The sequence below is a fragment of the Poecilia reticulata genome, chromosome 9 (assembly GCF_904066995.2).
Source record: "Poecilia reticulata chromosome 9, P_reticulata-male-v2, whole genome shotgun sequence".
Taxonomy (NCBI): Eukaryota; Metazoa; Chordata; class Actinopteri; order Cyprinodontiformes; family Poeciliidae; genus Poecilia; species Poecilia reticulata.
In genome coordinates, this window is record NC_088838.1 from 1,291,700 (window position 1) to 1,301,613 (window position 9,914).

Sequence of the window (9,914 nt, forward strand, 5' to 3'; positions counted from 1 at the left end):
CTTCACGTTTTTGCGGGAAATCAATAGTAATAATACCAATAACAATAATAATAAAAAATAATAGTAATGATAAATACATATATGTCACATATATTATAATTATTATAAATGTATATATGTTTAATTATATATATATAAACAGGGCAATGCATTTTAATGCTCAATATTACCCATCAGATATCGTTCCCCCACTGTAAAACAAGGGGAACGGTATCTGATGGGTAATATCGAGCATTAAAATACATTGCCCTGTATTTATTTCATAAATATATATATAACTAAACATATATATACATTTATAATAATTATATATATAAGTGACTTATATGTATTTATCATCACTATTATTTATTATTATTATTACTATTATTATTGTTGTTGTTATTGTTATTATTATTAGTTTCCCGCAAAAACGTGAAAAAAGTGACAACTTTGCCGAAACATACTGTTTGAGCTTTCACGGTGTCCGTAGTTCCCTACGCGCCTGCTTTCTCAGTGCTCAGCGTGGCACGTGCGTATTGTGCCGCGTGGGCGGGGCGGCAAGAAGACGCAGGGGGAACCGTATCTGATGGGGAAACGCGGATTGACGTAACACCGTCAATGTTCGTAGTTTGGAGCAGAGGTAGCGCTAAAGTTTTTTTGTTGCCCGTCAAAGAAAAAAATCATTTTATTTCCAATTTGTAGTCATCCAACGAAACATTTAATATTTCTCTGCGAGAACGTTTTTGAAATCAGGTAACAATTCACGAAATTACGTGATTAGAAGACAGCAGAACTCTGATCGTTTCCTGATCCCGCACTCACTTCTCTCGGCGGGAGAAAAATCACACAGAAGCGGATCAGCTGCGCTAGACGCTCCAAAGTCTCTGGTTCGTTAAAGCGACCAGATCAGAGGTGATTCTCTGACAGATATTGTTCTTATAATGATTGATAATGAGCTCCGCGATGTTCTCTGTGCGTAAAGTTGAAACTGTCTGCGCACCAAGTGGTCAGCTGCGCTTTATCACAGTCTGGACAGAAGACGAGGGTGAGGAGGGAATCTGACATATTAACTAGGTTAAGTTTTTACTGGTTTTGTTTTTAAAACACCATTAACTAAGCAGTATAACTATATAGCCTATTGTATATTTGGCGTTTGTCATCTCATGTGTGATTAATTGGAGCATTTATGCGCATTTATTGCCCAGCGCACTGCGCTTGTTTCCGTCTAACGAATCTGCACTTTAATTTCTTTCCTCCCTCAACAGTCAGCTGCTACTCCTCTGTTTAAACTACAATAAGTAGATCAACACAACTTGTTACAAATGAAATTAAGCGACTCCACTTAAATTACATCACTTCACCCGCTGGGGTGAAGTGACACCAGTCAAAGGTGTTAATTATAACCTGTCAAAAATTTATATATATATATATATATATATATATATATATATATATATATATATATAATATGTGTGTGTGTGTGTGCGCACACACATTTAAAATTTTGCCCCCCCCAGAGGTAGTCCTGGCCCCCCCTTGGCTCCCCCAACTTTAAAAGTCTGGCTCCGCCACTGCAGGCCCTACTTCTGATCTCGGGGGATTTCAACCATTCTTCTCCATCCTCAACGCTGTCTATCTTCACCCAGTATGTCACCTGCCACACCAGAGAAAATAAAATACTGGATCTGTTTTATGCCAATACCAAGGAGGCATATAACTCATTACCCCTTCCTCCCCTGGGAAGATCTGATCACAACCTGATTCATCTTTTGCCTGTGTTCAAACCACTCGTACACAGAGAACCAGCCGTCATCCTCACAGTGAGGAAATGGAGTGCAAAGACTAAGGAAGCTTTGAAAGACTGTTTCAGCACAACTTTGTGGGAGGAAATGTGTGATCCTTATGGAGAAGATATTGATGGACTCAAACACTTCATAACGTATTATGTCAATTTCTGTGTGGAGAACACCGTACCCACAAAGACTGTTCAGTTTTTCTCCAACAACAAACCCTGGATCAATCCTGATATAAAGGCCCTCTTGAAGGAGAAGAAGAGGGCTTTTAGGTCAGGAAACAAAGAGGAGATGAAAGCTGTGCAGAGAGAGCTGAGGAGAAAGATTCGAGAGGGTCTTTCTCAGAGAAAGATCCGAGAAAGACCCTCGGAAACCTCCACGGAAATGGAGGTTTCTGTGGAAATGGAAACCTCTATTTTCCATTTCCACGGAAAATGGAGGTCCAGCTGCAGCAGAATAATGTCAGCGGAGTCTGGAACAGCCTTAAAGCTATTTCTGGCCACAAGAAGCCCGACTCCCAGGATTGTGGGGACCAGAAGTGGGTGAATGAACTCAATCTATTCTTCAGTAGGTTTGATCACTCTCCTACTCGGGGGAGCAGGTGCCTGAGTAGTGGGGGCACTACTCAGGCGCCACTGCAGGTGGCGCCTGAGTAGTGGACCTGCAGGTGGCTGCAGGTCCAGAGGGCATCAGCTCAAGGCTTCTCAAGACCTGTGCAGATGAGTTGTGTGATGTGACCGAGTACATCTTTAATCTCAGCTTGAGGTTAGGGAAAGTCCCACAGCTGTGGAAGACATCCTGCGTGGTACTAGTGCCAAAAGACCTCAACAGCTACAGGCTGGTTGCATTGACATCTCACCTGATGAAGACCATGGAGATACTGCTTCTTGCCCACCTCCACCCCCTGGTGAGTCCATCTATGGACCCACTTCAATTTGCCTACCAACCTGGCATTAGAGTGGAGGATGCCATCATTCACCTTCTACACAGCTGTCTTTCTCACCTGGAGAATACTGGGAGCACAATGAGAATCATGTTTTTTTATTTCGCAAGTGCTTTTAACACCATCCAACCCATGATACTGAAGGACAAGCTGGAGTACACGGGTCTGGACCACCACCTCATCACCTGGATTACCTCACAAAACGGCAACAGTATGTGAGGACCCAGAGCTGTCAGAAGGGACAAGGTTGTCTGCAGCAATGGGGCTCCACAAGGAACAGTCCTTGCCCCCTTCCTCTTCACTCTCTACCCCATTATTTCCTAAGCCCTCTTCTGACACATAACATGTACTAAAATTATTATTTTTTTTGTTGAGGTTTTTTTGTACAACATAAGCCGGTCACCTTGCTTGACCTTTTGCCGGTGGCTCATGACGCAATGGGGTATATGCCACGAGAGGTGGTGACGTATTTCCGTTTGAATTTATGCCACAGATTGGTTCTGGGTCCTGCTTGCTCCTATTGTTTTTAGCCAAAGCTGCAAGATCTGTACCATGAAAAAGATGCAAAACTTTAAACATCTGTGAGCTACTGGTACAACAATCAAGTTTTTTGGTGTGTCGTTGTGTCCAGTAATTAGCCGGTACCACCCAGTGCTTAGTTTTTTCATTTTCCTGCTGATATCAAGGCAACAGAAACCTGTAGCCAAAACTTAGCCACTACAGCTAACACACGGTTTGTAGCTGCCTGCAATTTCAAAGCTTGAGGATATTGAAGATCCAGCGTCAGAAATGGGAAGACAGAGGTTAAAAGGGAGCTGTACACATTTCTTTCAGTGGAATAATTTGTTGGAAAATAATGTGGGAGGCAACTCCTTAGCTTTTGTTTATATGACAATTATATAAAATACATTTAACATGCAGTCAGAACGCCCCTCTGATGCCGAGCACGGTAATTTAAGAACAGCCGAGAGCAACGCTTCAACCCGATCCAAACCACACAGGTAGTCAGATTAAGGTCCAAAACCTTTGCTTTACAGCCGTTTAAGTGTCACCGATCCACAAGGAAAACCCACAGAACAAATGGTACAAATCACGTATTTCCCGAATCCCGAAAATAGGACATCTACCTTTGCTGTTTCATAATTATAATCTACGTTAGAGTGAATTTTTTGACTTGGCTGCTATAATATGTTCTTGCATTACACAACGTAATTTCTCTTCTTTTTTTTTCCTCTGAGATTCTGCTTATAAAATGAGGCTATGAAGTTACATTCTCCTGCTGCTTTTTGTTTTTCCATCCATCCATCCATTTTCTTTACACCCTTGTCCCTTAGTGGGGTCGGGAGGGTTGCTGGTGCCCATCTCCAGCTTACGTTTCGGGCGAGAGGCGGGGTACACCCTGGACAGGTCGCCAGTCTGTCGCAGGGCAACACGGAGACAGACAGGACAAACATCCATGCACACACACACTCACACCTAGGGACAATTTAGACAGACTAATTAACCTAACAGTCATGTTTTTGGACTGTGGGAGGAAGCCGGAGTACCCGGAGAAAACCCACGCATGCACAGGGAGAACATGCAAGCTCCATGCAGAAAGACCGGGGCCAGGAATTGAACCCAGAACCTTCTTGCTGCAAGGCAACAGCTCTACCTACTGTGCCACTGTGCAGCCTTTTTGTTTTTAAAATGGTAAATTTAGGTTTGCCTCGACTTTTATAAACTAATGCCTCTTATATGTGTGACCAGTGGATTTTTGCGTTGTGTGTGTTGTGTGGTGATCAGACAAGCCACAAGACATCAAGTCTGTGTTTGGAGGCGGTCTCCGTTTATTTAATCTGTCAATCGGGAGATATTAGCATTAGCACCTAGCATGTGCTCCAGTTCTCCAACCCAATCTATACAAAATAATAGTTAGCATGCATCAAATGATATAAAGGTGTAATAGCAACTCAAATGAAAATATCCAAACACTTATCATTAATACAGAAGGAAAAATAAACATTTGAACAATATAAATGAAAGGATTACAATAGATTATAAAACTTGCCTCTCCCCAGTGGAACTAATAACAAAAGGGGAGAGGAAATTAATAACTTAATATTTATAATAGTCCTGGAGGACCCTGAACAAAAGAAGAAGAAAATAAGGCGGAGTTGGAAAACCAAACCCCATAGCAGACACAGAGGAACACAGCAACAGTCAAGTAGAAGCAGACAAATACATAAAAGAACACATTTTGTGGAAATATAAAACTATTAATATAGACCCAGTTACATATGAATCATTTTTTGTATTACTGTTGGTACAGATATTAGGCTAGCGGTTCTCAATGTGGGCGGTACCGCCGCCCAGCGGGCGTTCAGAGGACGGCAGGGGGCGCTGGCGGACAGTTTTACTAAAGGGGGGCGCTGGGATGCCTTTGGGGGGCGTTTGGTCGAAGGTAAACTTTACACCTTAAATCCACAACAATACCAGTTTAGACTTTGAGCAACTTGGTAAAACTGTATTGTGCAACATTAAGTCATGCTTGCCTGCAACGGTATTGATGGCAGCTCTTCTTCTATTCAGTATTTGTAGCTTCATGGCTCTGCTCCGCATCAGTTCAGCATTACACCGGCTGATGACGCTGCTGTGATTCACTTTGCCTGGTATTTGTGTAGGCTACATATGTTTTGGCAGTTCTGTGATCATGTCAAAGCAGCAATTTATATTAAAAAGTGTTTTATTTCCGTTTGAAAGCTGCCCGCTACGATGGAAGAACAGAAAATCGCTCTTATAAACATGTGATTACTAAAATCACGATGCCCTCACTTTGTATCCCTCTGAAAAATGAACCCATTTAAATAAAGAAATCCCTCCATGGGTGACACCACGATAGAGAGCGTTAATTTTATAGCGTTAACACCGGTGCTGTAAGTGGTCCGACATGAAACGGGTTTGATGGAACAACGGTACCACAGCACTTTTAAATTTCATTAATCAGAATACCGAAATTGTTTCCGTTGTTTTAAAAGGTTTATGTCAGTCTGCCTTTTCCCCATCGATACGTTTCCCGACCGCCCTGCACCTTAGGGAGTTAAAAAAAACAAAAAGAAAAACGCTGCACACATTGCGCAAAATTCTGAAACATGAGAAGCGGGAAAAACGGAGCGACGAACTAGATGTGAATTATGGCATAAAAACAGAGAATCCGACGCTGAACAGTGAAAAATCAACACGATGTGAAACACATGATTAGGAGGCGCAGCAGGTGATGAGTGAATATTACTGATGGTCAATAAACGATAAAATAAATGTAGCAACAGGAAAGAAACTAAAGTGGACATAGCAATAAACCGAGAGAGGATAATACTAATCAAATGAAACTAAATGGAAATGAATGAAGAACAAAATGCAAGAATAAACTAAGAAACTAAAGTAAATACAGAAGAATAAACTGGTATGGCAAGACCTTTCGAGCAATAATTAATACAGAGGACTGTATGGCAAGAATAAACAGACACTATTTCCAGATAAAAGGTAAAATAATATTGTTGAAGTGCCATGGGCAGAAGCGCAACTACACATTATTCAGGTGGATGCGAAAACATAAATTGGCGACCCCCCACGAAGGAGCGTAGAAACATATGCTCGTCATCCCCCTCGCCCCCCACAAACCCCCTCCTACAGACGGCGATACGTTTAGGGCAAAACTCGCTACTTTTACACAGTTATGTGCGCGAGTTGAAGGCGCGCTGAAGTGTACGGGAAAACATAATCGGTGCGCCGATTCAAAACATCTACAATAATGATAGTAACATTAATAATAAAATAATTATATATAATATAATATAATTATAATCGCACGATGGCGAGCTCATGGTGGCTGGGCTTATACCCACGGAGCCCGGCCGGGCTCAGCCCGAAGAGGAGATGTGGGTCCCCCTTCCAATGGGCTCACCACCTGTCGGAGGGGCCAAAGGGGTCGGGTGCATTGTGTTACGGGCGGCAGCCGAGGGAAGGGACCCTTGCGGTCTGATCCTTGGCTGCAGAAGCTGGCTCTTGGGACGTGGAACGTCACCTCTCTGGTGGGGAAGGAACCGGAGCTAGTGTGCGAGGCTGAGAGGTTCCGGCTAGAAATAGTCGGCCTCACCTCGACGCATGACTCTTGTTCTGGAACCAGTCTCCTTGAGAGGGGTTGGACATACTTCCACTCTGGAGTTGCCCATGGTGAGAGGTGCCGGGCAGGAGTGGGCATACTTTTTGCCCCCAATCTTGGCGCCTGTAAGTTGGGGTTTACTCTGGTGAATGAGAGGGTAGCCTCCCTCCGCCTACGGGTGGGGGGATGGGTTCTGACTGTTGTCTGTGCTTATCGTTCCCTCGGACATTGAGTCTGAGTGGACCATGTTTCGTACCTCCATTGCCGAGGCGGCTTATCGGAGCTGCGGCCACAAGGTCGTTGGTGCCTGTCGCGGCGGCAACCCTCGAACCCGTTGGTGGACACATTCGGTGAGGGATGTTGTCAAGCTGAAGAAGGAGTCCTATAAGGCCTTTTTGGCCTGTGGGACTCCAGAAGCAGCTGATGGGTACCAGCGGGCCAAGCGGCATGCGGCTCGGGTGGTCGCTGAGGCAAAAACTCGGACGTGGGAGGAGTTTGGAGAGGCCATGGAGAAAGACTTCCGTGTGGCTTCGAGGTGATTCTGGTCCACCATCCGGCGTCTCAGGAGGGGGGAAGCAGTGCAGCACCGACACTGTTTATAGTGGGGATGGTGTGCTGCTGACCTCAACTCGGGACGTTGTGGGCCGGTGGGCGGAATACTTCGAAGACCTCCTCAATCCCACCAACATGCCTTCTGTTGAGGAAGCTGAGCCTAGGGACTATGGGTTGGGCTCTCCAATCTCTGGGGACGAGGTTGCAGAGGTGGTCAAAAAGCTCCTTGGTGGCAGGGCCCCCGGGATGGATGAAATCCACCCGGAGTTCCTTAAGGCTCTGGATGTAGCACTTTTCCAGTCATTTTGACCACTGAAAGCGCTTTACACTAGAGTCACATTCACACATTTATTTAATGCACAGATCAGTTGGGGTTAAGTGTCCAGGGGTCACATTGACATGTGGTAGGAGGGAGCTGGAATTGAACCGTCAAAATTCCGACCACAAGACAACTGCTCTACCCACAGAGCCACGGTGGAACCAGGGACGTCCACCTTCGGATCACAAGACAATTGATCTACCCACAGAGCCATGGTGGCTTACCAGGGAATCTGTCCCTGGTTAGCTTGAGTCATTGTGTCAGACGAGGGATTCAAATGTGGCATCGAACTTAATTATTTCAAGTAAAGTCAAAGTGAATCCAGTGTGTTTCAGCACTGGTCCTCCAAGCCCTGCAAGTTTTAGGCATTTCCCTAATTCGGCACACATGATTTTAATTGATGTCTGATTAACAGGGTTTTGCTGAAATGAAAACACGCAGGTCAGTTTGCCTTGAGGACAAGGTTTGGGGAAGAACTCGTGATCTAAATGTTCAATCAATGTAAGCTGTTTTTCATACCCCTCTACACACACCCCTTTCCCCCACCCCTCGCCTGGGCCCATCTACCCCTCAATCTCCTCCCCCTTTCCACTCCCCCCCTCCTTGGGCTCTGGGTGAAACAATTTTAATTTTAGGTGAGGGTTTTAAAGGTGAGGAACCAGACAAAGTGCAGCCCGAAGACCCCTATGATGAATACAAACTTTGGACTGCGTTTTCCCTCGCCCGGACGCGGGTCACTGGGGCCCCACTCTGGAGCCAGGCCTGGAGGTGGGGCACGATGGCGAGCGCCTGGTGGCCGGGCTTTTACCCACGAAGCCCGGCCGGGCTCAGCCCGAAGAGGAGACGTGGGTCCCCCTTCCGATGGGCTCACCACCTGTCCGAGGGGCCAAAGGGGTCGGGTGCATTGTGCTATGGGCGGCAGCCAAGGGAGGGGACCCTGGCGGTCTGATCCTCGGCTGCAGAAGCTGGCTCTTGGGACGTGGAACGTCACCTCTCTGGTGGGGAAGGAACCGGAGCTAGTGTGAGAGGTTCCGGCTAGAAATAGTTAGAAATAGTTGGCCTCACCTCGACACATGGCTCTGGTTCTGGAACCAGTCTCCTTGAGAGGGGCTGGACGTACTTCCACTATGGAGTTGCCCATGGTGAGAGGCGCCGGGCTGGAGTGGGCATACTTGTTGCCCCCGATTTGGGCGCCTGTACGTTGGGGTTCACCCCGGTGAACGAGAGGGTAGCCTCCCTCCGCCTACGAGTGGGGGGACGGGTTCTGACTGTTGTTTGTGCTTACGGGCCGAACGGCAGTTCAGATTACCCACCCTTCTTGGAGTCCTTAGAGGGGGTACTGGAGAGTGCCCCTCCTGGGGACTCCCTTGTTCTACTGGGAGACTTCAACGCTCACGTGGGCAATGACAGTGAGACCTGGAGAGGCGTGGTTGGGAGGAACGACCCCCCCGATCTGAACCCAAGCGGTGTTCTGTTGTTGGACTTCTGTGCTCGTCACGGATTGTCCATCACGAACACCATGTTCAGGCATAAGGGCGTCCATATGTGCACTTGGCACCAGGACGCCCTAGGCCGCAGTTCGATGATTGACTTTGTCATCGTCTCATCGGATTTGCGGCCGTATGTCTTGGACACTCGGGTGAAGAGAGGTGCGGAGCTGTCCACTGACCACTACCTGGTGACGAGTTGGCTCCGGTGGTGGGGGAGGAAGCCGGTCAGACCTGGCAGGCCCAAACGTGTAGTGAGGGTCTGCTGGGAACGTCTGGCGGAGTCCCCTGTGAGACGGAGCTTCAACTCTCATCTCCGGTAGAACTTCGAACACGTTCCGGGGGAGGTGGGGGACATTGAGTCTGAGTGGACCATGTTCCGTACCTCCATTGCCGAGGCGGCCTATCGGAGCTGTTGCCGCAAGGTTGTTGGTGCCTGTCGCGGCGGCAACCCTCGAACCCGTTGGTGGACACCTTCGGTGAGGGATGCTGTCAAGCTGAAGAAGGAGTCCTACCGGGCCTTTTTGGCCCGGTAGGACTCAAATATCTTTAAAGATCTGTCCGTATTTTCTTAAATAAAATGTTATATCAAACCTATGTTGCTATTTTTCACCTTTTGTACACAGTTTACCCATGATCTGCCAATAATGGTGTTTAACACCAGTGAAGAAACTTTTAGTGGTATGTTATGTAGACC